Source organism: Aedes albopictus, chromosome 2 (genome assembly GCF_035046485.1).
Source record: "Aedes albopictus strain Foshan chromosome 2, AalbF5, whole genome shotgun sequence".
Lineage (NCBI taxonomy): Eukaryota > Metazoa > Arthropoda > Insecta > Diptera > Culicidae > Aedes > Aedes albopictus.
In genome coordinates this window covers 23,039,849-23,065,667 of record NC_085137.1, presented here as the reverse complement: position 1 = coordinate 23,065,667, position 25,819 = coordinate 23,039,849, and the positions used below count along the sequence as shown (strand labels likewise).

General features: G+C 38.0%; 1 protein-coding gene across 3 annotated transcripts in view; it reads left to right on the top strand.

Annotated features, from left to right (window-relative positions):
* LOC109623404 (beta-1,4-glucuronyltransferase 1) overlaps positions 1-25,819 on the top strand; it is a 416,723-nt gene that overhangs the window by 352,371 nt on the left and 38,533 nt on the right. For all 3 annotated transcript variants that reach the window (XM_062849306.1, XM_062849308.1, XM_062849307.1), the window contains one exon: positions 16,573-16,883. The gene's annotated coding sequence lies outside the window, so the exon portion shown is untranslated. The remainder of the gene's footprint in view (positions 1-16,572; positions 16,884-25,819) is intronic.

The following is a 25,819-nucleotide window of genomic DNA, read 5'->3' as shown; positions in this document are numbered from 1 at the left end:
AAAATTCTTCCAGGAAGTTCTCCAGGAATACCATCAGGATTTTTTCAGGGATTCCTCCAGGAAATCCTCCGGAGATAACTCCAGGAAATCCCCCAGAAGTTCCTCTAAAGATTTTTCCTGGAAATCCTCTAGGGATTTCTTAAGAAATTCTTCCAGGAAATTCCTGGAGGAATACCATCAGTAATTCTTCAGGAATTCCCGCAGGGACTTCTTCACAAACTTCTTCTAGGATTCCCCCAAGGATTTCTTCAGGAATTCCTTCGAGGATTTATCCAAGACTTTCAGAAATTCCGCTAGAAATTCCTCCAGGATTTTCTCGGGGGATTTTTTCAGAAATAGAAAAATAATAGAATAGAAATAAAAATTTCCCAGAATTCCTCTAGAAATCCATCCTGTAATTCTTCCTTGAATTCTTCTAGAGATTCCTTCAGAAATTCCCAAAGGAATACCTCTAGGAATTTTTCTAGGCATTCCTCCAGGATTTTATCCAGGAATTTCTCCAGGAACTTCTCTAGGAATTACCCCAGGAATTTCTCCAGGAGTTTCTCTAGGAATTGCTCCTGGACATCTTGCAGAAATTATATCAGCAATTCCTCTATGTATTTCTCCAGGAATTTCTCCCGAGATTCCATCAGCAATTGCTTAAGAGATTCCTTCAGAGATTTCTCCACGGAATCTCTTCAGAAAATTCTTTGAAGATTGTTTCAAGAAATCCTGCAGTAGTTTCTCCAAGGATTCTTCAAGGAAATCCTCTTGGGATTTCTTCAGAAATTCTTCTAGAATATTCTCCAGCAGTACCTTAAGAAATTTTCAGGGATTTATCCAGGAATTACACCAAGAATTAACCAAGCAGTTCCATCATAAATTATGTGAACAAATCATCCAGAAGTTACTATAGGAAATCCTTCAGGAATTCCTTCAGAAATTCTTCCACGATTTTTTCTAGGAATACTTTCTGGAATTTTTACAGAAATTCCGCCAAGTAATATTCCAGTTTTCCCTCCAGGAATCGCTACAGATATTTCTCTAGGAAATCCGCTGAAAACTCGTCTAGGAACTTTTTCAGGGATTTTTCCAGGAATTTCTACAGAAATTCGTTCGAGGATTTTACCTGGAATTCCTCCAGAGATTTCTCTAGAAATCCCTCCGGGAATTTCTCAGCGGATTTTTCCAGTAATTTCTCCAGAGCTCCTCTATAGATTTCCCCAGAAATTCATCAAGAAATTGTTGAAGGAATTCCTCCAGAGATTCCTTCAAGGATTCCGCCAGCAATTCCCAAAGGAGAACCTCCAGCAATTCCTCCAGGCATACATCCAGGATTTTATCCAGGAATATGTCCAAGAACTATTCCAGGAAATTCTCCAGGAATTATCCCAAGATATTTTTCAAGAATTCCTCCAGCAATTTATTTAGAAATTGATTCAGGAACCGCTCCTGGACATCCTTCAGAAATTATGTAAACAATTTCTCCAGGAATAATTACTGGGGAATTTCTTCAGGAACTCCCCCAGAAATTTCTCCAGAAATTTCTCCAGGAACTGCTACTGGACATCTTTCAGAAATTATGTCAGCAATTCCTCTAGGTATTTCTCCAGGAATTTCTCCCGAGATTCCAACAGGAATTGCTTAAGGGATTCCTTTAGAGATTTCTCCATGAAAAATCTCCTCAGGAAATTCTTTGAAGATTCCTTCAGGAAATCATCCAGAAGTTTCTCCAAAGATTCTGCAAGGAAATCCTCTAGGGATTTCTTCAGAAATTCTTCAAGACTATTTGCCAGGAATTCCTTCAGGAACTTTTCAGTAATTCCTCCAGGTATTTCCTCAAGGATACCCCCAGGGATTCCTTCTGGAATTCCTTCGAGAATTTCTCCATGAACTCCATCAGCAATTCCGCTACACATTCATCCAGGAAGCTCTCGTGGGATTCTTTCAGAAATAGAAAAATAACAGAAATAGAAACATAAATCTCTCAGAATTCTTCTGGAAATTCCTCTAGATAGTCATCCAATATTTTTTTCAAGAATCCCTCTAAAGATTCCTCCAGAAATTTCCATGGGAATACATCTAGGAACTCCTCCATTTATTCCTCCGGGATGTTATCTAGGAATTTCCCCAGGAACTTCTCCAGGAATACCTCCAGGAATACTCCAGGAATTCCTTCCGGAATACTGCTGGCATCCTTCACGAATTATGCCAGCAATTCGTCCAGGAATTTCTCCTGGAAATCCTCTAGAGATTTCTTTAGAGATTCTTCCAGGAAATTCTCCCAGGAATACTTAGAGGAAATTTTCAGGGATTCCTCCAGACATTCCTCCAAAGATTCCTCCAGGACTTACTTCAGGGATTTCTCCACAAATTTTTCAAGGGATATTTCCAGAGATTCCACCGAGAAATCCTCCAGAAATTCCTCCAAGGGTTCCTTCAGGAAATCCTCCTGGAATTTCTGAAGAATTTTTTTTTTCAGAAATTTCTCCAGCAATTCCTCCCAGAATTCCTCTGGAGATTTCTTCAGGAATTTCTCCCGGAATTCTCCCAGGGATTGCTCCAAGAATTCACCCAAAAAATTACTCAAGGAAATTCTCCAGGAATTCCTGCTGGGTCTAGTCCAAGAATTCCTCCAGGAATTACACCAGGAATTTTCTCAGAAGTTTCTACAGGCATTCCTCCAAGGATTTCTTCACAAATTTCTCCTCAGATTTCCTCTAGGAATTTTTAAAGAGATTTCTTATAACATTTTACTAAGGATTCCGCCCAGAATTCCTCCAGGAATTTCCTCCAAAGAATCCTTCAGAAATTTATCTAGGATTACTTCTAGGATTTCCTCATGAGATCTCTTTTGAAATTTCTCTAGGTAATCCTCCTATAATTTATCCAGGAATTCGTACAGGTTTGTTTTCTGAAATTCTTACAGGGATTCCTTCTGGAATTCAAAAATTCAAAAAATTATGAAAGAATTTCTCCAGCCAATAGTATTGGAAGATACTTTAAAATGGACGCATACAGGAATCTGGAAATTCTAGGTTAATCCTCAAAAGAGTTCGTAGTTTCCAAAAGAGTTCAGCTATAATTTCTGATGAATGCTTTGTAGACATTGACATAAAAATCAGAGCAAAATAATGCACGAGTAAATAAAAATCCTTAATCTTCCAATTGGTCACCGCCACCAGCACCAGCATTTGTGTAGATCAGGCGAGCTTTTTTAACGTATTGTACAAAATACAACAGGGTTATGGGTTAAATAAAGCTTTTAGAATATAATGTTATTATTTTCAATTTCGTCGTGTTGCGTTTAGTTATAAAAACTAGTAGGTACATATTTACTAAGGGTGCTTGCCCCCCCCTGACCGAAAAGCCGGCTACGCCCTTGAGCAGAATGACTGTATATGCTCTATGATAGACATGTATTTTGACCTTAACTGTATGCCACTTCCATTAAGATAACTAAATGTTCAAAAGTATTTATGGAAGCTTGATTATGAGTCATTTATGATGCATTCTATACATGGTGCTAATACTTCTTGATAAATAATTAATGTGTTGTATGATGAGCTCGTTCCATTTTTTTGTTTCCTCGTCGGCTTCAATAATAATCCAATGATAAATCTTTCATTCTGTCTTTAGTAATTCGATGTTCTACCTGGTGTTCTCTAAAATACTATATTTGAATTGTCAGTGAAAGTTCAAATAATACTTTTTTCTAATACTTCAGTTTATTGCAATTGTTGACAAAGATACAGTCGATCACACTTATTAGTTGGTATTTAACGACCCCTATTCAAATGATTTAACCAACAAAAAAAAAATGGTTCCATAAGTCACATTCACTTCATAAAACCATCCGTTACGCTGCTTTACTCTTAAATAATCAAACCGTGAAATCGAAACCACACCTCGAAACCCACCTCCAGAAAAATCAGAACACCGCCAGATCAGCTGATGACGACAAGCTGTTGTTCTCATTATCTCGTTTCGGTGCTTGTTTATCTGTTTGTTTGCGCTGTACCCATTTCACCTGACGTGTGCTGGAAGCATTGCATCCCATCAGTACAGCACAGAGAAAAGCAAGGAAAAGCGAGATGCTTTTTAATTAAAAGCACATATCAAGCCACACTTTCTCCCGTACTCTGCGATCTGCATTGCACAACTACAAAATTGGTGACGCCGACGACATTGAAACGTGCCTTTTCCTGAAATAAGATTTCCCCCTCCCCTCTCCAAATCATCACTTCTGCCATCTAAATGCTCCGTTACTTGACAGACTTAAACTTGTTTCATGTTGCACTTCGAATGCGGGAATTTTGGGCCTAGTGCGAGTAAATTGGGACATAAAATACACAGAGCACACAGTTGAAACAGATATACAAACTGCTCTGAAACATACGAAAATTATCACACAAAAGAGTCATGAGAAATTGGCGCAGATGAGTACAACCCGCGCCGCCCCGGCCCCGGATTTGGGCGGATTTTTGCGCACAGCTCATACCCAAGAAAACCTAGATGCGAGGCGTGGTACAAGAATCGTGTAATACGCGGTGGAAAACGAGGGCACTCCGACGAGCTCAGCTGACTCGATGAAAACGTCGCGTCGTCGTGGAGCAGTGAGCAGATGATCGTGCGTGCCTGAGCCCGGCCGAACAAATTCGCAGTTTTTAGCATAAAATTGGCATTTGTACACATTTGGGGCTGTTCATAAACCACGTAGACCAAAATTTGGCCATCTCAGACCCCCCCCCTCCCCCTCGTAGACTTTTGTCCATACAAAATTTTTAAAATTTGTATGGAGCGTAGACTTTGGCTAGACCCCCCCTCCCCCCAAAAAGTCTACGTGGTTTATGAACGGCCCCTTTCATGTTGCTGGTTAGGCGGTTTCGTGATCAAGCGCATGTCGCGACTTACAATTGCGCGGCGAACAAGATTTCATTCCGGGGCCTCCGCGGCCTATACTATACTGTGCATACATATGCTTGATACGTGTCGAAATTATGGCTCATTAATATCACATGAGTGCAATAGAATTAACCAAATTCTGCGTAGCCGGTGGAAGTTGACTGTGACCTAGTAAAGTCTAGTGACTTGTGAGCGATTTACGATTGGTTGGAAGGCTGCGAACTTAGAATATGGTTAACAGCGGATTGGAGGTTCCTACTATAGCTCCTCAAAATATTTGAATTGTTCCATTTTGGTCACGACTCAATACATGTGGATGTCTCATACAAAAAGTGTATCACTGAATAAATCCTGCAATTTGTGGCATTTTTTTTCCAATTTTTATATGTTATTGGCCATTTTTTTTTTTTATTTTTTTAGGCCGATGCAAATATTATTTTTCTTTGATGTCCGAGACTCCTCTCTGGGTACGATGAGGAGAAGGAGGGGACAGGATTAAATCAGGAACAAAAAAAGGGATAGAAAAAAACAATTCAAAATTTTAAAACTAAATTAATTAAGTCATAGGCCGTCATTTTTTTCGCCCTTTCAATATTTTGGCGTTTTTTGAAAGGGATGGTGACATAACAAATTAAAATTAAAAGACAGTGCATAGCTTGGATTGAAACATTCTAAGCGCCATTTTTCTTAAATTTGTGGGAGCGCGATAATATCAAAAACGTTCGCGTACCCACAAATTTAAGGAAATTGACCAGAAATTCGTCCCGGAATTGTTCAGAAATATATTCAGGAATTACCCCCATACATTCTCACGGAAATTCTTCTATGGGATTTTAAAAAATCTATGAAAGATTTATTCGAAAATTTTCGCCACGGATATCTTTAGATATTTCGCCAGATCTTCTCGTGAAATTTTTCCAAAGACTTTTTATTTATTTTATTTTTAGAAACTCAAGAAATTTATCAAAGGGTTCATTAGGAAAACCTTCCATAGATATCTTCAAAAAAAAAACTCCAGTGATGTCATCGAGTTCACTCCAAGTTACCCCCAGCACGAGAACATAAATGTAAATATTAAATAATAAAATAATAATTATATTAATATGCTTAATATGACAATTGTTTTTTTTTGTGACATTTGACATATTTCTTAGCCTCTGTCAAATATTGTTAAATTGCCTATACTGTTGTTGGGTTTTCAACGCCCTCACAAGTCTCAAAAGAAACTTGAATATTTTTGCATCCTAAATATAAAATTACCTAAATGATGATGAAATTTGTGCGCCCACGCCCTCAAATATGTTTCTTCCACTGTCGCAAAAATAAAGAAATCTTTCATGTCTTCGAGCACTCATGATCATAGCAAAAAAAAGCCTTGTGAATATGTATTCTAAAATTTTGCACCCTATAAAAAATTCAAAGATATAAAACATTTTTTTGAGATATTCTATATTTTTTCACCCACATAAGAAAAATAAATATAATTTATGTGAATTCTACCATTTTTGTGCCTCGATACGTTTTGGAAGATTTCTTCCTTAATTAAGAGATGAACTAGCCTAGGGCTGAAAATCTCCATAATATTATTATTTATTGCCGGCTGTTCGGGCTCTAAAGAAGTTGATCATCAATATTAATTTCTATTCCCGATCAGCCTAGATAGCCGTGTAGTGGCGGTAGCAGTTACCTCAACTGGCTAAGAATATCACTACGGATTGCCTAATCCGGTGGTAAAAGTCCACCAAACAAGCGACCCCTAATTCATGGTGTTAAGCGTACCGTGCCTAGGAATGAATGGTTAGGGGGGTCTAATAAAAACTTAACCGTGAACGGAGCCTGTGGAGTACCAGGGCACCCTCCACAGTATGTTGCCCTTACTGTGTTAAACGGAGCAATGACGCAGTGGACCTTATTTGTCTCCGGGATAATCGGCCACTTTTCTTACGTCTCAATTCCGAGGTTTAATAAAAGTGGGTAAATGAAATTATTTTATGGCGGGAATTAAGTTCATACAGGTAAACCTTCATCACGCAAAAGGTGCTTCTGCTGTGTTGAGTCGAAGGTTTAAAAAAGAAGGACTGGAAGTGGCGCTTATTCAAAAGCCGTGGTCCAACAAACGAAAGATTCTTGGTGTTCTGACACAAAATAGTAAACTATTTTATGATGAGCAACAAGATTCTCCCAGAACCGCTGTCTTAGTACGCAAAACGTTAAAATGCTATCCTATTACAGAGTTTATCAGAAAGGACATTGTTGCGGTCATGGTAGAGGTACCAACCACTAGAGGTAAAACTGAGATCGCTGTGGCTTCAGCTTACTTTCCTGGTGATGTTCCTGAGGTACCTCCTCCTGAGATCGCATCATTTGTTCAATTCTGTAAAGAAAACAACAAATCGTTTATCATTGGCTGTGACGCCAATGCACATCACACGGTTTGGGGTAGTACGGATATTAACAGTCGAGGTGAGTCACTATTAGAGTATCTGTCTTCTAACAATATAGACATTTGCAATAATGGTGATAAACCTACTTTCTCTAATGTAATCAGACAAGAGGTCTTGGATCTAACACTGTGCAATGCTGCAATCTTTGACAAGATCACAAACTGGCACGTGTCAGATGAGATTTCTCTATCTGATCATAAACACATAATCTTCAATTGGAGTGGTGGAGATTACTCTAGAACCGCATTTAGAAATCCCAGGAGGACAAACTGGGATCAATATGTAGAATTGTTGAATACGCATTCATTTACAATGGGAGAACCTATTGATTCAACCCAAAAGTTGGAATCATTTTCTCAAAGGGTAAATGAAAGTATCATCAATTCCTTTAACGGAAGTTGTTCCACCATACAATCGTCTTCTACTAGAGACGTGCCATGGTGGAACTTTAAACTGGATCGCCTTAGAAAATTTTCTCGTAAAATGTTCAATAGAGCGAAACAAACGGGAGATTGGACTCAGTACAGGAAAGCCCTGACTGAGTACAACAACGAAATACGAAAATCTAAAAGAAAGTCTTGGATGCTGACATGTGAAAACATAAACAGCACTCCTGTAGTTGCAAGACTACAGAAAACGCTCGCAAAAGATCATTCAAATGAATTGGGAAACCTGAAGCGCGACGGTGGAGCTTTTACCAAAACTCCTCGTGAAACTTTGGATTTGATGATGGAAACCCATTTTCCGGGTTCGGTTCTAAGTGTGGATTCCAATGATACTATATCTCTGGAAGGTGAAGGATGTCCTAGTATAAACTCTTCGGAGTCAACTAGGACAATAAACACCACCTCAGATTTAGCTGATGAAATCTTCACGAAGGCCAGAGTGGAAAATGCAATTAGATCTTTTCAGCCTTTTAAATCTGCAGGAGTTGATGGAATATTTCCAGCACTGATTCAAAATGGAGAAGCGGTGTTGGTACCATCACTAATTGAGATGTTCAAGGCTAGTTTAAGATTGAATTACGTTCCATCAAAATGGAGACTTGTAAATGTTATCTTTATACCAAAAAAGGGGAAGCGAGACAAGACGCATCCCAAAGCATACAGGCCAATTAGTCTTTCTTCAGTTTTGTTGAAGACTATGGAAAAGGTTTTGAAGGATTTTATCAATTCTTCTTACATAAAAGACCATCCCCTATCTGACTTCCAGTTTGCTTATCAATCTGGTAAGTCAACGGTTACAGCACTTCATTCGCTAGTAACAAAAGTGGAAAAAACGTTTTCAGCAAAAGAAATAGCTCTATGCGCCTTTTTAGACATAGAAGGAGCATTTGATAATGCCTCCTATTCATCTATGAAGCGTGCCATGGAGAACAAAAACTTCGACCAATGTATCATACATTGGATTTATACTGTGCTTGCAAAAAGAGAAATCACCTCTGAGCTGGGAAGTTCTTCTATAACAGTAAGGGCAACGAAAGGTTGCCCTCAAGGAGGAGTCCTCTCACCACTATTGTGGTCCTTAGTTGTAGACGATCTTCTAAGAAGCTTGAAGGAAAAAGGTTTCGAAGTTGTGGGCTTTGCAGACGATATAGTCATAATAGTGAGAGGAAAGTATGACGAAACTGTTTCGGAGAGAATGCAAAGGGCCCTAAACTATACACATTCATGGTGTATTAAGGAGGGCCTTAGCATCAACCCGTCAAAAGCCGTAATTGTCCCTTTCACTAGGAGAAGGAAGATCAACCTAAAAGCTTTTCGGCTTGGAGGGATACAAATTCATCCTAGTGATCGAGTCAAATACTTAGGTTTGATACTGGATGCTAAACTGAACTGGAATGCTCAAATTGAGTCCGTGATCGGTAAGGCAACAAGTGCGTTCTGGTTATGCTCCAAAACTATTGGCAGGAAGTGGGGCTTGAAACCAAAAATGATAATGTGGATTTATACTGCCATAATCCGCCCAAAAGTGACGTATGCTTCGTTTGTCTGGTGGCCAAAAACGAAAGAGGCTACCACACAAACAAAGCTTGCGAAAATTCAACGTCTTGCGTCCATTGCTGTTACAGGAGCGATGCGAAGCACTCCATCAAAAGCTTTAGATGCGATTCTCAATCTGCTACCTTTGCACGAGTACGTGCAATTAGAAGCAGAAAAGGAATTGCTGAGACTTGAACGAGTTGAAATGTTTATGCCAGGTGATCTTGTAGGTCACCTGAGCATTTCACAATACTTCCAAAATAGGCCAGTAATGAAAATGATTAAAGACTGGATGAAACCTGTGGAGAACCATGATGTTCCTTACAAGTTGCACGAAACAACTCGTGCAGATTGGGAAGTCGGAGGTCCCACTGTTCGTCAAGGGTCAATCAAATTCTTCACAGATGGCTCAAAAGTTGGAATAAAAACGGGAGCGGGAATCTACGGCCCTGGAATACAAATTTCAGTGGCGATGGGACACTATCCTACGGTGTTTCAAGCAGAGATTCTTGCTATTTTGAAATGCGCAAATATCTGCCTTGAGAGAAAATACAGATACGCAAATATTTGTATTTTCTCAGATAGTCAAGCTGCACTAAAAGCATTGTGCGCTTACAAATGTACTTCAAAGCTTGTCTGGGAATGCATTCTTTCACTGCGCAGGCTGTGCCAAGGGAATTCAGTAAACTTATACTGGGTTCCAGGTCACTGTGGCATTGAAGGAAATGAAATGGCAGACGAGCTTGCTAAAAGTGGTTCCAATTTACAGTTTGCTGGTCCAGAACCATTCTGTGGTATATCAAACTGTACAATTAAAATTGACCTGAAACGCTGGGCTGAGCAGAGAGTGATATCCAATTGGATGGACGTCAAAAATTGCAATCAGTCAAAACGATTTATAACACCAAATGCTTCTAAAACCAAAAAGCTCTTAGAGCTCAACAAGAGAGCTCTATGTACATACACTGGCCTAGTAACTGGACACTGCCCGAGCAGGTATCACTTGAAAAATATTGGCCATATTCAGAGTGATATCTGTCGTTTCTGTAATACGGAACGTGAAACCTCGGAACATCTGCTTTGCAGTTGTGGTGCTTTATACACGCGCAGGCAAAGATTTCTAAATAGTGGTTGCTTGCAACCCAGTGAGATCTGGTCTGCAAAACCTGGGAAGGTCTTGGAGTTTATTAATTCCATTGCACCTGACTGGGAGACGACGCGTCGTGGCAGTAGCTGATTACTTGACACATGGTAATTAGCTGGCTAGATGCGAATATCAAAACGGGACATGCCACAAAAGTTCAGCCTATTGGACGCAGTGGCTTAATTTCCCCAACAGGGGAGGAAAAAAAAAAAAAAAAAATTATTTATTAATAATAAGCCTCTTCTTTTGCGCCCCCATAAAATTAGAAGAGACACCTTTGTGAGCTTTCCATTTTTTTGTGTCTTCACACGTGGAAAAAATATGTCATTTACGAACTTCTTTCAAGGATTACTTCAGAAGTATCTTCAAACATAAACAAATATTTCGGAGTTTTTTTTTTTCAGGAATTCGTCCCCACAAATTACCACAGACAGGTCCCCCTTTTTTGAAGTCATTCCTAACTGGCGTACCGCGAAGGTAAGATAGAGAGAGAATGAGTTCTTAGTGGGTCGATCCCCACATCACCCGAGGAACCACCTCTTGGGCTATCTTATCAGCAGATTTTCTCATTCTATAAAAAAAAAAGACAGGTCTCCCTAACAGGGACCAATTCAGATATTCACTAGCTATTTCTCTGAAATTTCTCGAAGTAAAAATTTTAGAAGATCTTGCAATAGTTGCTTAAGAAATACGGATTTTTTTTTCGGAAATTCTTTAGTTATTCCTTCAGAATTTTTTGAGAGATTTCTCCAGAAATTTATTAAAGGATTTATTTAAAAAACCATCCATGGATAGCCTCAGAAGTTGCTCTATAGATTCCTATAAAAATCCTCCAGATATTTCTTCAGAAATTCTTCCAGCAATTCCTTCAGAAGCTTCTTCCGGGTATTTTTAAGATATTCTGGCTGAAATGGATTCGGATATTTTCATGAGAATTCCTTAAGAAATTCTTGCAACGATTCCTTTAGAAAATTCATAGCTTCCTTTGGAATGTCCTCCAAAGTTTTCCAGTAGTCCTTTCTAAAACCTTTCTTGAATGCTTCACATTTTTTTTCAAGAATTTCTTCTAAATTTATTTACGAAAAGTATCCATGGGTTTCCATATTCCTTCATAGATACTTACAGAAAGCCGCACGGGAATTGTTTAAAAAAATATAAGATACTTTTATAAATATGTACAAAGACTCCATCGAAAATTCAATCTTCTATCGATTTCTCCCAAAATTGTTCCGTGATTTCCTTCAGAAACTACGCCAGAAATGCAGCCTCAAAATTTACCAAGATTTTTTTTGGGAAACCCCACTGGCGATTTCTTCAGAAATCCTGAAAATCTGCTATGAAAATCTTTCAGAATTTTTTCCAGGCATCCCTACAGAAATTCTAAAAAAAATCAGAATTTTCTACAGAAATATTTTTAAAAATTCGTTCAAAGATTTTTTCACAGGTTCTTTAAAAGATTTTGTCAGACTGAGCAACTTCCTTCAAATATTCATCCAGAAAATTCTGCACGAACTCATTCAGAGATTCTTGCACTATTATTCACTCGAAATTACTTACATGCATGCATGATTATTACCCGGAATTCCTGCAGAGACTTTTTTTTTGGATTTTTTTCTTGAAAATGCATGGAATAAATTCCTCCAGCATTTCCTCCTTGGAAGAATATAAGAGTAGCTCCACAGGTTCTTCGTGGATTTCGGAAACGTTTCCTAGGAATTCATACAGAAATTCTTCTTCAGAAAACCAAGAAGAGTTTTTTATGGATCTTCACAGAAGCTTCGTAAATCATTTCTCCAGCTATTTCTAAAGGAATTCTTTCAAAAATACATCAACGGATTGCTTAAGGATATCTTTCAGATAATTCTCCAATAATTTTATTGAATGATTTTCTAGGAATTATTCTAAAATGTTCTCAACAATTTTTCTAGGTATCCCATTAAGCGTTTCCAGAGGAGCTTCTCCAGGTTTTTACCCGGAAGCTTTTCAGAAATTCCTCCTGGGGTTCCTCCAATATTTTCACAGATGTTTCTCCAGATATTCATTCAACACTACTCCCTGAGACTTATACAGGGATTCTATAGATTCTCCAGAATACTGGATATTTCTTCGGAAATTTGCCCTAGAGAAATTTCTCCCTTCATAAATATCTCTAGAGACTTCTTCAGAGCTTCGAAGTTTTCTTAGGAAATTTCAGCAAGGGGTTTGTGCAAGAGCTCTTTGATGAAGTTTTTAAGCAGTTCCTATAAAAAAATCTTTAAAAATCCTACAGAGGTTCCTTCGGAATTTTCTTACTACTAGAAATTATAAGAAGAATTTCTTGCGCTGTTTTTAAAGGGATAAGTACACAAAAAAGAAAAAAAATGCGAAAAAAATTGAGCAGAAATTAAACAATATGGAGGAATTGTTTCTAAGAATCTTTTAAAAATACCTGGTAGAATTGAAGAACTCTATGTAGACATACATAGAAAAAAAAATCTTAAAAAATCGAAGCATCTCCGAAAAGTTTTCTGAAAGAATTGAATGGTCTGGATAGGTTCTAGGCAATACTTGGAAAAATATCTTGAAAAATCTCTGGAAGTTTCAAAAAAGTTGTTTTAAAATTTTCTAAAGAATTATCAAAATAAATTCCTAAGAAGATTGCTGAATATATGCAGCCATACCAGAAAGAACACCTTGATAAATATCATCAAGAATGAATCTTAGAGTCTTTGTGAAAAAAAAAATCATTGGAGGAATTCCAGGAGAAATTCTAGAAGAAGTTCTTGAGAAATTTCATAGACATGCTGATGATATTTATGGAGTAATTCCTTCAGAAATGTTAAAAAACATACTTGCGCGAGCTTCTGTGACAATTCTTGAAGGAATTTCCTAAAGGATCCCAGGAGAAATTTCCGAATGAGTTTTTTAATATACCTTTAAAATGTTTTGAGAACTTTTTTGATAAACTTCTGAAGAAGGCCCAAGGAAAATTCATTAAGGAAATCCTGAAAGAACTTCTGGTGGAATCCACTTAAAAAATTAAAAGAAATTTGAAAACAACTTAGGATCAATCCCGAAAGAATCATCAAAGTAATTTTTGGCGGTGTCCCTGGAGGTAATCGTGGGAAAAATGTAAAGAAGTACATGAGAAGGCAAACATTCTAAAAGTATTCTCGGAGGAATCTCTAGACAAATTCTTACTGAACTGGGGAAACTTTAGAAAAAAAATCGCGAAACAATAAGTAATGGAGGGGTTCCCCCAGAATACTTAATTCGTAATGACGTTGAATATTAAAATCATTTTAATGCAGGCGTTCCAGTAGATGGGCGCTGATATTTAGTATTCATCTCCGATTTTTCCATGACAGTATCGAAAAACTCTCCATGAATTCCTATGAAGAATCTTCCAGGAAATTTCAAAGAAATACTGCCAGGTATTTGAAGATTCCTAAGAGAATTCCTTCAGAAATTGTTTCTGGGATTCCTTTACATAAATCATAGCTCTCTTTAGAATTTTCTCCAACATTTTCTAGAGATTACCTCAGAAATTATTTAAAAATCCTTTATTAAACTGTCTTGAATTTTTTCGAAACTGTTGAAATTTTTCCAGGAATTCTTTTGAAAAATCCTTCGGAAATTTCTCCAAAGATTCCTTTGGAATTATCAGAAATCAGATATTGAGAAGTTCTTCTTATGATTTTCTCTGGGAATCTTCCAAAAATTTCGTCAGAAATACGAACAAGTAGTTCTTCTAGAAGTGCCCAAGAGGTTTGTTCAGCAATTGATCTACGGATTCCATTAAAATTCCCGCAAAAATGTGTCCATGAATCCTTCGGGGGTTCTTGCATTCATACTTTCATGGATTCAGGCAGGAATTCATCTAGAGATTTCTGCTGGAATTCATACAGAGGTTCCTGCAAGAATTAAACAGGATTACCGCCATGTATTTCTCCGGAAATTTCACCTGCATTTCCTCAAAGGATTACCCTACACACTCAAAACAGATTCACGGGTTCGACAAAAACGCGCACAGCGGTATATTCAGCTAAACCTGCTACTGGCATCTAAACAAAAAGTGATGTATGTCAGCAAAACGATCACCGCACATCAGCAATGAAGTGTCAAAATGACTCAAAGATCTCTGCAAAATGATTGTTTGCTAATTGCTCGGCAGTGCAAATCTCGGCAAAAGTTTGAAAAAGTGCTGATGTTCCGGCAATCTGAATCAAGTGAGATGGATTTCTCCCTGGGTTTTAGGAATTTATTCAGAAATATTTCTCAAGAATTTTTATAAGAATTTCTTTAGAAATGTTCTAAGAAACTTTCCTCAGGATCCTTACAGCAGTTTTTTTATGGGTATTTCTCCAGATATTATTTCAGAAACAAGTCCATAGAAACCAGGAATTCTTCCAGAAAATCCATCAAGAAATCTATTAAAGGAATTCTCGATTTTTCCTAAAAATACTTCAATTTAGGTTTCTTAAAATTCCACCAAGGGCTTGCCAAGGATGTTTTATCTTTTTATTTATGAATTTTTACTTATTGCTTCTTCACACACAGTTTTCCGAGGAGGTTATCATTCAAGCTCTTTAGATGTTCCTTTTGGAATTTCTTCAAGAATTTTCCTAGGATTTCTTCAAAAGTTCCTCTAGAGATTCATTCAAGAGATCTTCCCGAGACTTCTACAGGTTTTTTTTTTCAGAAATTCCTGTACATATTCCTTTTAAAGCCTACTCGGATTCTCTCTAAAATTCATTCAGGAAAATATTTCCGAAGACTTTGTCAGACTTTTGGGGATTTCTTTAGGAATTTTTGTAAGAGATGTTCATTTTCCAAGAATTCTTACATTTTTAGAAATACTTTCATTTCAGTAATTCTTCTGAAAAAGTTTCTATCAATTGTACAAAGATTTTTTTGAAAATTATACCGAGAGTTCTTCCAAGAGTTCAATGAGAAATTCCTTCACGAATTCCTACAGAAACGGCTATAAGAATTTTTACCCTGGGATTCCTTCACAGTTTCCTGCAGGAATTATTCCAGATTTATCTCCAGGGATTTTTAGAACATCTTCCAGAAATTTTACAAAAATACTGGGAGAATTCTCAAAAGCATGTTTGGAGGAATTTCTAAGAAAAATCCTTGGAGGATTGTTTGAAGGAATCCCTCAAATACTGTGATACCTTTGAAGATACATAGAAAAAATTTCCGAAGTTGTTTTTGGCGTAGTTTCTTGAAAAATTATGAGAAACTATTAGAGGAACTCTGGAGAAAATTCCAAGAATAAAATGGTTCACAATAAAAAGTTGTTTATCTAAAATTTTCATTCCCATATTCACCAAAAATTTAAAAAAAGTTTCAGCCAGTGAAGAACCTTATTTATCTTGGATCTTAGAAATATTCTTTCAGGGAATTGACTATGAAAGTTTTCGGAGACATATTCGTCTAATCGAATAGGGCCTCCAAAATCATTAATTTTTTTGTTTCATTATTTTAAAAATTTATCTGTTTTTTTTAACCATTGAGTGATTTAGTTGGGTAACTCATTTTTTGGTCATAAGAAAGTTTCAATTTTGTTGAGAATTCTTGAGAACTTCCATCGGGATTGTCAGTGATACCCTGTTGTGTGATTGTGGGCTACTATTACACTGATTTCCAGTTTGAGCTTTCGACAACCAATTGCGGCCGAGCCTTTTGTTTTCATTGAAAACTCCCATACTGTTCCAACCTTTGCTCTCATTTCTCACATTCACCAGTCGCAGACAGAGTCGTCAATCAGCTTTGTCATAACCAACCGTGCTAATAAAGTCGGCCGCTAATAAACCGCCATTAATCAGCTTGTCGCACATAATGAGATAATCCTGAGCTCAGTTTTCCGCGTCGTTTGTCACACTCGGCTCCTGGTTGTCTCTTCTCCAGTTTTTTTATTACCCTACATTACATTATGAAATATACGCGGCGCATGACCATGGTCTTGCCATGCAATAGGTGCGCGGCACCCACTGGGTACACGTGTCCATAAAAAAAACCGCCTGCCCCATGGCACTCTCTCCCGCTAGTTAGCATTATGTGTACCTGACGATATGACACTAATGGCCATCTCGTTACCTCTTTTTCCTTTTCTTTTGTTTCTCTTCAGAGTCCCGATCTTTTACACCAACAACAACTGCCTGCAGCAACTAGACTGACGGGACGGGTGCGCTATCAACATCTTCATCAACCAGCATCGTCGTCACCGTAATCATCATCAGCGTCAGCCAAAGAGTTGCATTCTACGCACGCCGGGGATGGCATCGCATCACCACCATCGCAATTGGTGATTGCAACGCGGCGGAAACGGAATAGATGCCAACGTCGCCGGGTCGGAATCGATGCGCCCTCGAAGGGCCTCCCGTTTTGTTCGAAGCTTACCGGCGAGAGGCTAACAAGGATCTCCGTTCGTTGGTGGTGGTAAGTGTCTACGTTGAAATGCGAGCATAACGCTCTTGTTTGCAAGCTATCAACTTATCCCGGAAGAGCAAATATTTTCCCCCAGCTGGCTGCGGAACGCATCTCAAATTGCAATATTTGGTCTGTGCGCGGTTGTGGCATGAGGTGCTTCCAAGTAGGCACGCCGTACCAATCAACTTAAGTGCTGATCAAATACCGACGCCTATACAGGGAGGGGCATGGCGAGTTTATGGTGTTTGATCTCTATGGTTTTACTTCTTCGCTTTCGTTTCATAATCTTTGTTTAAATTGATGTTAAATATTCATTACGTCCAGATCGATAAAAAGAATTCCATCATGAACAGACAGACCAGAAGTCTGATTCGAGCAACACATTGCAGACAAAAACCATAGTAAATGCTATAACATACGCGTGTTTTCTACATTCAGTTAAATTAACTTCAGAATATCTTAAGGTCTAAGTTATAAAACGGCATTTAAATAATTCATAAGCACTAAAAAGAGTTCCATAAGGTCACTCTTCGACGTAGTATGGCACTGTTCATTATTAACTTCGTAGACACTTTTCGGCCATCTTAAATCCCCCCCCCCCTCTCCGAGATTTTCTGGGAGATTTTCGAAATTTGTATAGTATAGACCGCTGACTTTGACCACATTATCTACGTGTCCTTAAAGCCTACATAATTTTGGACAGGCCCAACCGCTTCACATGTTGCTACTTATAGATATTAAGCCACACGACGTTTATTCATGGACTTTTGTTACTTTTTTTAAAATAGAATTAACAAACACGACCAATAAGGTATACTCAGGGCGTTCATATGACTATGACAAAAATTCGTAAGGAATTTAAGCATAATGCAATGCCAATATATCTATTTGGGGTTTCTTGTTGTCGAACATGACCTCGGAGTGGACGTGAGTGACCATTCTGATACACACCACTGGAACTTAACCGGGCAATCAATCTTTTGAAATCCCAGGTTAAAAAGGATAGCAGTGAAAATGGTGAAAAAAACATGATATTTGACAACACTGGTCGATATGATATGCGATAGAATCTATCGTTTGCTGGAATTCTATTTGAAATTTAAAGAAAATGCTCCAGGATTACCTTCAGGGAAACAGCCAAAAATTTTATTTTTTTGGGATTCTTTGAGGTTTAGCCAAAAAATTCTGGAATGTCAACCGGAAGAAGATTCTCGCAGGATTTCTTAGAATGAGTTTAGCAAGAATTCCTCTAAGGGTTCCTCTTGGTATCCCTTTAAAATGTATTCCTGTCCAAAGATTTCTTTGAAACTTTCTTCAGAGATTCCTCCGGAGATTCTTTTAAGAATTATCTCAGAAACTCCACGGGTTTACTCTGAAATTTCTTTCGAAATTTCTCCTGAGATTCCTCAACCCTTTGGAGCCGGAGAGGTCATATATGACCCCAACTTAGAAACGGTTGTATAAATTCACCCATTCGATAAAATAGAATACTGTCTTCGGAAAAGTTGTTGCAAATGGAGTCTTCTATTAGGGAAAAATGGGAATATTTGTATTTGGGACTTCATTGATAACCTAGAACATTTTTTTTATCTGTATTAACGAGATTTTTAGCCCTAGGCTAGTTCATCTCGGGACCCACGCTTTACTTCCCTTCCGAAGGAAGAACTCACATTTTGCGAGTTTGTCGGGAGTGGGATTCGATCCCAGGTCCTCGGCGTGATAGTCAAGTGTTCTAACCATCACACCAGATCCGCTCCACCTAGAACATCCTGACCACCATGAAATTTGGAAAAACGAAATAATTGACATATCAGTTGTTCTGAAAGCAGAACTTGGATGTGGGTTACGTTTATATCTATCCATTCAGCCTTCGTCAAGAATATCAAAAGGTGTTTTATATTCTGGGATATTTTAGGTGTTCTAAACAGTCCTATAGTGAAGTCCTTCAAATCTACAAGAATAATTTTATGTATTTTCGCCCCAAATAATAGCATTGCATAACCTACTGAGGTCCGTGATGCTTTTGATATCTACAATGTCATTTAAGAACACTATAGGGATATTCCAGGTCAGCCAAGCTACCCTGGAGTTCTGAACTTCAGGTCTACACTCGTAACAGTAGCCATATATGTTATACTGAGTAACGTTGCAAAATCAAGCGCAGTTACTGGAGCAATCTGAAGTCTACTAGCTTATAATAAACCTTTGGGACATTCAGGACTGTTCTATAATGAAGTCCTTCAATTCTACAAGAATAACTTTATGTGTTTTCATCATAAATAATAGCATTGCATAATCTGCTGGGATCCGCAAGGCTCTTGAAATCTCAAATGTAATTTAAAGACACACTACAGACATGGATATTCCAGGTCAGCCAAACTAACTTAGAGTTCTGGACTTCAGGTCTACACTCGTAAAAACAGCCATATCTGCTATATTGAGTAGCGTTGCATATTTATCCGTAGTTACTGGACCAATCTGAAGTCTACTAGCTTTTAATAAACTATGGGACATTCAGGGTCATTCAAACTGTTCTATAATGGTTTAGAGGAAACGGCGGAACACGTGTTGTTCGTGTGCCCGCGTTTTCGCACAATGCGTGACCGCATGCTTGCCACATGCGGGGAGGACACAACTCCGGACAACTTGGTCCAGAGAATGTGTAGGGATGAGATTAGCTGGAATGCCGTTTCAACGGCAATCACCCATATCGTCTGGGAGCTACAGAGGAGGTGGCGCGTGGACTCGGAGAATGGCTAGTCCAGATGCAGTACAAGAGGTGGTCCAGGGGTTCGAAGTCGGCTTCGTAGGTCATACCGGTGCCCTGCGGTCGAGATCGACCCTTACAGCGATTAAGTGGCCGCGGAGAGGAAGTCCCGGTAGCGGTGCTGTCGTGGCGTCGGTCTACTGGGTTGGATCTGAGCCCGCGGTTGGAAAGGGGTCCCCGGCAAGGGTCGGGGTAGGTGAGATCCTGCTGTCTGCAACCTACGGGTGCATCTGATAGGGCCTGAAGGGTAGTGATACCCTTCCTTTGCGGGCAGGTCAGATCGGGTTGCACGTGGGCATCAGTTCTTGATGTCCGCTCAGCAGTAGGGCGCGGGCGGGGTTGACCCTGCCCGCCTTCCGAGGACAAAGGGAGTGGCGAGGACCACTCGGGAAACTGGCTAAGCGCCAGCATGCTATCGTGATGGACTCTCCAGTGCGAGTCATCGATGTTCGTTGCTGCTAGGCTACGGCAGCTAACCTTGAGGGTGCGATATGCACTAGCCCCTCTCTGAAGCAATACCTTCTTGGTGGTTCCGGAGAGACGTAGGGTTTGGCGACCATAGGAATGTGTTTTAGTGGGTCGAGGAGAGAGTAGTCCTGGCTTCTACCGGCATTGTAGAAGACGGCCTCATCCCCACACTACCCTAACCTCCCTGTTAGGGTGTCTGATGAGCAGATTTATCCCCCTATGGTTTAGAAGGAAAAAAAAAAAAAAAAACTGTTCTATAATGAAGTCCTTCAAATTTACAAGAATAACTTTTTGTGTTTTAGCCATAAATAAAAGTATTGCATAATCTGCTGGGATCAGCGAAGCTCTTCAAACCACAAATGTCATTAAAAGACACTACAGGGATATTCCAGGTCAGCCAAACTACCCTAGAGTTCAGGATTTTAGGTCTACACTCATAACAATACCCATATCTGCTATACTGAGTAACGTTGTATATTTATCCGTGGTTACTGGACCAATCTGAAGTCTACTTTTTTTATTACATACCATTGGAACATTCAGGTTCGTCCAAACTGTTCTATAATGATCAACAACACTACTCCTGAGGCCATAACTGCAGATATACACTTGTGATAATAGCTTTTGCCACTACGTTAAGTAGGATATCCCGACTGGTCTATTGAACTTTTAGAAGACATACTGGACATGGTAGGTTACAAATCGTAGCTTTGTATAATGAAAGAAGTTACCGGTACATCCGTAGACTTTAGGATCTAAACTCAAGAACAGTTTGGATGTCCTAGGATATCCCGACTGATCTGATATTGTCTATTAACCTTTCTGAAGACTTACTGGACATGATAGATTACAAATCGTGGCTTTTGTTGCGGCGAAAGGGTTGTTCTTTGGAGGGTCATCGCCAAATTCTTATGAGCTGATCACAACGCCGTACTGCGAGTGCAAAACAGCTTTAAGCTGGAATTTTATTCTCCAGTTAGCTTAATAGAATCCAATTATTTGACATTTTTTACTTACATAATTTGGTTTTAGGCATAGTTTAGCACAATTATCAATTTCATCCGCAACATCTGTGTTCATTCATCTGTGATAGTAGAATTTAAGGTTAACAATAATATACTGTAACAACTATTAATAACATACTGTGAAACTTCTGTGTTATTTAGGGATAATTCATTTTAAAGGTATTTGTAAGTTATTTATCATTAGCTATAAGTAGATTAGATGGTTATTATTTAGTTTAATTATCAAACAACAAATCAGAAAAATTACACTTGCTTGCCTACGATCTTCACTCACAAATCTAATCTTCTGTCATTTCGCTCTATTGTGTTTTCTCGATATGATAGCTCGGTTGCATGACATCACGGGGCAGTGTTGGCAGCAACAGCTTTGTATAATTAAAGAAGTTACCGTTACACCCGTGGACCTTTGGATCTGATCTCAAGAACAGTTTGGATGACCTAGGATATTCAGAAAAATTATCTGCGTAATATTCTATCGTTTAAATGCTATTGTTGGTGATCAACTACAGAAAAATGGAGACAAAAAACTCCATAATATCGCTTGGAAAAAATCCGGCTTCAAAGGGTTAAGGGATTCTATAAGGAATTCCTTCAAAGATTGCTACATAAGTTCATGCTTGTATTTTTAATTTATTTCTTCAAAAAATATTCTAAAGCAAATCCTCCGGAAAATATTTTTTAGAAGTTTTTCTTTAGGATTTCTTAAAAAAGTTTTTTAGAAATTTCTCAAAAAATGTTCTAAGCATTTCTCTAGGAGTTCTTCCAAACATTTCTTCAAAAGATGCAATTCCAGGATAATTTTGTTTACAAAAATCTTCAGTGATTACTTCAGAATTTCTTCAAAGCTGTCAGGGACTCTTCTAAACTTTTTTTTAAAGAATCTCTTTACAATTAAGGCAGAAATTAAGTTAGAATCTATTCCTTAGCATTACGATGAATGCTTTTTTTTCTCTGGATACCTTCAGTCTCACGTTAGCCTAGTGGTTAAGGCTATGAATCGCCAATCCGGCGACGGCGGGTTCGATTCCCGTTCCAGTCGGGAATTTTTTTTTCTACTCCCTGGGCATAGTGTATTATAGTCTATTTTACGAAACGACAACAGTGTTGATATTGATATTAACACTCCGGGCTTGGGCGCAACCTCCTGTCAAATTTTCATTCATGAAATGAGCGATCAGCTGATCCGAAACGTCTCGTAAAATGGCTCATTGTTCTTGCTTCACAATATACAAATTCATGAAATGGCAGAAATGCAAGAAAGTTGAAGGGCTGCGGAAGTGCTCAAAGAACACTAAGGTTAAGCGAGACAAGCCAAATCTCAGTGGGGACGTAAAGCCATAAAGAAGAAGAGGAACCTGCAGAGGGTTCTACAGTCTTTCAGGGTGTTATTTCAAAAACTTTATCAAAAATACTTTTTTATTTCTAAGCCGAATCTTTTTTAATTCTAAGCCGAAAGACAGATAAGTTTGTGAAATAGGAGTGTTCACCGTGCGGCTTCGGAGTCAATTTGACTTTCTATTCCGCAGAATCATTACTTGTTCTGTGGCTTAGTTGGTTAAAGCGCCGGTCTAGCGAATACGGAGTCGTGGGTTTAAATCCTACCAGAACACGATTTTTTCACAAATTCCGTCTCTCAATTTGTCAATTGGCAACATTTCTAATTACAAGTTTTTCCAGTACCTATATTACAGCAGTAACTTTGCTGCGATTTCTGTAGAGTTTTTAAAAAGATTCCTTCAAAATTTTCACTACAGTTTTTTTTTGTTTCCTGGAATCCTTGCAAAGGTTTTTCAAGACTTTTTGCCTTGAAATTACTTGCAGAGTTTCTTAAAAAAATCTTAATGATTTTTCTTTTCTTAGAATAAAGAAGTTTTTAAGATGTTTCTCCAGGTATTTTCCTACATATTATTTTGAAAATTCAACCAGGCATTGCTTCTGAAATGTTTGTTCAGGAGCTCGTTCAGAAAATTTTGAAGATTTTTTTTGTAGGAGTTTCCATAGATACCTCCTGGAGTTTTTTTTTTAATATTTCTTGTGGCAATCCTCTTCGGATTTATAAGAAATTCCTTCAGATAGTCCTTAATGAACTCTTAAGTCATTTTTGTGCAATTTCTAGAAAAATTTCTGAAAAATCCCTGGTGGAATATCTGAACAAATAAGACATCCACAGAGATTTTTCTAATGTAACCGTAAGAGTACTTTCTAAAAAGAATCCCTGTAGGAATTTCTGCTGCAATCACTGAAGGTTTTCATTTTTCAAAGATTTTTTGGAGAAGCCCAGAGAAGAATTTCTTAAATTCTGAACAAGTATCTGGAGATAAAAATATCACCTCAAAGGTATTGTAAAATGAATCCCAGCATGCACATGCGAGAGAAAGCCTGATGAGTTCTGTGATCAGGAAGGAGGACCCCCCTGTATTGTCTGCACACACCTCTCATTCTTTGAACGCATGTGTTCACTCCGGCGAAACTTCATATTCAGGTGCAGGGATATGTGGTAGTGAATAAACCTTCAACGTAATCACTGTAGAAATATTAGAAAGTACTTTTGAATGAACCTATGGAGGAATTCCCGTAAATTCCGGTCTTAAGAATTTCGTGGAGAAATTCTCATGGAATCGTTGATGGAGAAATCCTTTGATAAAATTCTTGGAGGTTTTTCTCACAGTATTCTTGTAGAAATCAGTGGACTGAAAAAAATCTTTATACCTGAAGTTTGTGTCTACAAAAATCCAGAGAAACTAAACTCTTTTAATAATTCTAAAGGAATTTTCGTGGAAGTCCCTAGCATATATTGTTGATTTTTTTTTAAGAAACCTTGGATGAATTATTGGAGTTATGTTTTGAAAAGTTTGCAGATGAATTTCTGGGTTAATACATCGAGGAATATCTGGAGGGAATACTGAAGGATTCTGTCTTGTGGAATTTCTGACGAAATACAGGGGATGGCCAAAATGTAGGCAACTTTGTTTCTCCCACAAAAAAATTCAACATGCTGTAACTTTTCATAGAGTACATCAAAAAATCTCAAATTTTGACTGTTTGTCAACCAATTATGTGTGCATAATTGGTACAAATTTGGGCTGGATTGATTAATTTTTCGCGAAGTTAGAACCGTTCGGGTAAAGCACTATTTTTTAGACAACTATTTTTTGAACTGTCATATCTCGGAAACCAGTGAACCGAATTGAATAAATTTTTTAACGTTTATCAACAATATATTGGTACTTAATACGACGTTATAAAATGTAATATTTTCTCACGGCGAATTAAGTTATACCGAGTTGAAATTTTTACCCATATAGAGGAAAACAAGTAAAATTTACAATACCACAAAAAAATTATTAAATGTGTCCTTCCTTCAATCTAAATAGGCTCTAATATATCTGATTAGAGATAATTTGAGAACAGAAGTGGAAATTCTTTGGATATTAACACTAAAATTTATTGACATTGATGTAAAAAAAAAATACATTTTTTCGAGAAAAATCCAAAAAGTGTCAATCTATGATAACTTTTTTCACGTTTAAAAAGTACCAATGTTTTAATAGTTTGCGAAGCATTTACATATTGTTCGTGTACGTTCAAAATTTCATTCAATTCGGTTCACTGGTTTCCGAGATATGCCAGCTCAAAACTGATGTGTCTAAAAAAAGGTGTTTTACCCGAACGGTTCTAACTTTGCGAAATATTAATCAATCAAGCCCAAATTTGTACCAATGATGTACATATAATAGGTTGACATACAGTCAAAATTTGAGATTTTTTGATGCGCTCTATGAAAAGTTATAGCATGTTGAACTTTTTTGTGAGAGAAAGAAAAGTTGCCTATCCCAAACATTTTGGCCATCCCCTGTACCTGAAGAAACATTTGGAAAATTTTCTGACCCACTGCAAGAAATTGTGAAGGAATCTTCGAACGAATTTCTAAAGAAATTCATGTAGAAAATTCTGAAAGACTCCCTGTAGATATTTCCAATGATAATTTAAACGAATCCCCAGAAGAATTTCCGAAGTGATTCCCGGTGAAGTCTCAGAAGAAACCCAGACATTTTTAAGTCAAGTGGCTTCGAGGAGGGTATAAGAACCAAAATAACCCCAAAATAAAATTATCCACGGTTCCCAAAACATCTTAAAAGCAAATTAGTCATCGAGCTGTTGCTTGGAAAATCTTAAAATAATTCCTGGAGAAGAAATATATGAAAATAGCCTCGGGTCTCAGCTTGGTGGTTAAGGTAACGGATCGCCAATCCGAAAGGGACGGGTTCGATTCGCGTTCCGGTCGGGAAATTTTCTCGACTCCCTGGGTATAGAGTATCATTGAACTTGCCTCACAATATACATATTCATGTAATGGCAGAAATCCCTAGAATATTTGCTTGAACTTGGATTCGTAGACAAATTTATAGAGGAATCTCATAGGAAATTTTCAAAGAAATCTTCAGAATATTTTTAAAAGAATTTCTGAAGGAATTTTTGTAACAATTTGTGCGGAAAATTTTCTTGATAATGAAACCCGTGAATGGTTTCCTGAAAATAAGCTCGTACGGATTCCTGGAATAAATGAATGGAGGATATTTTTAAGTAAACCCATGGAATGAAGAAAAGTTTTAGAGAAATTGCTGTAGGATCGTCTAACGAAAATTCTGACGAACATACTAGAGCAATTCGTGAAGCGATGCATG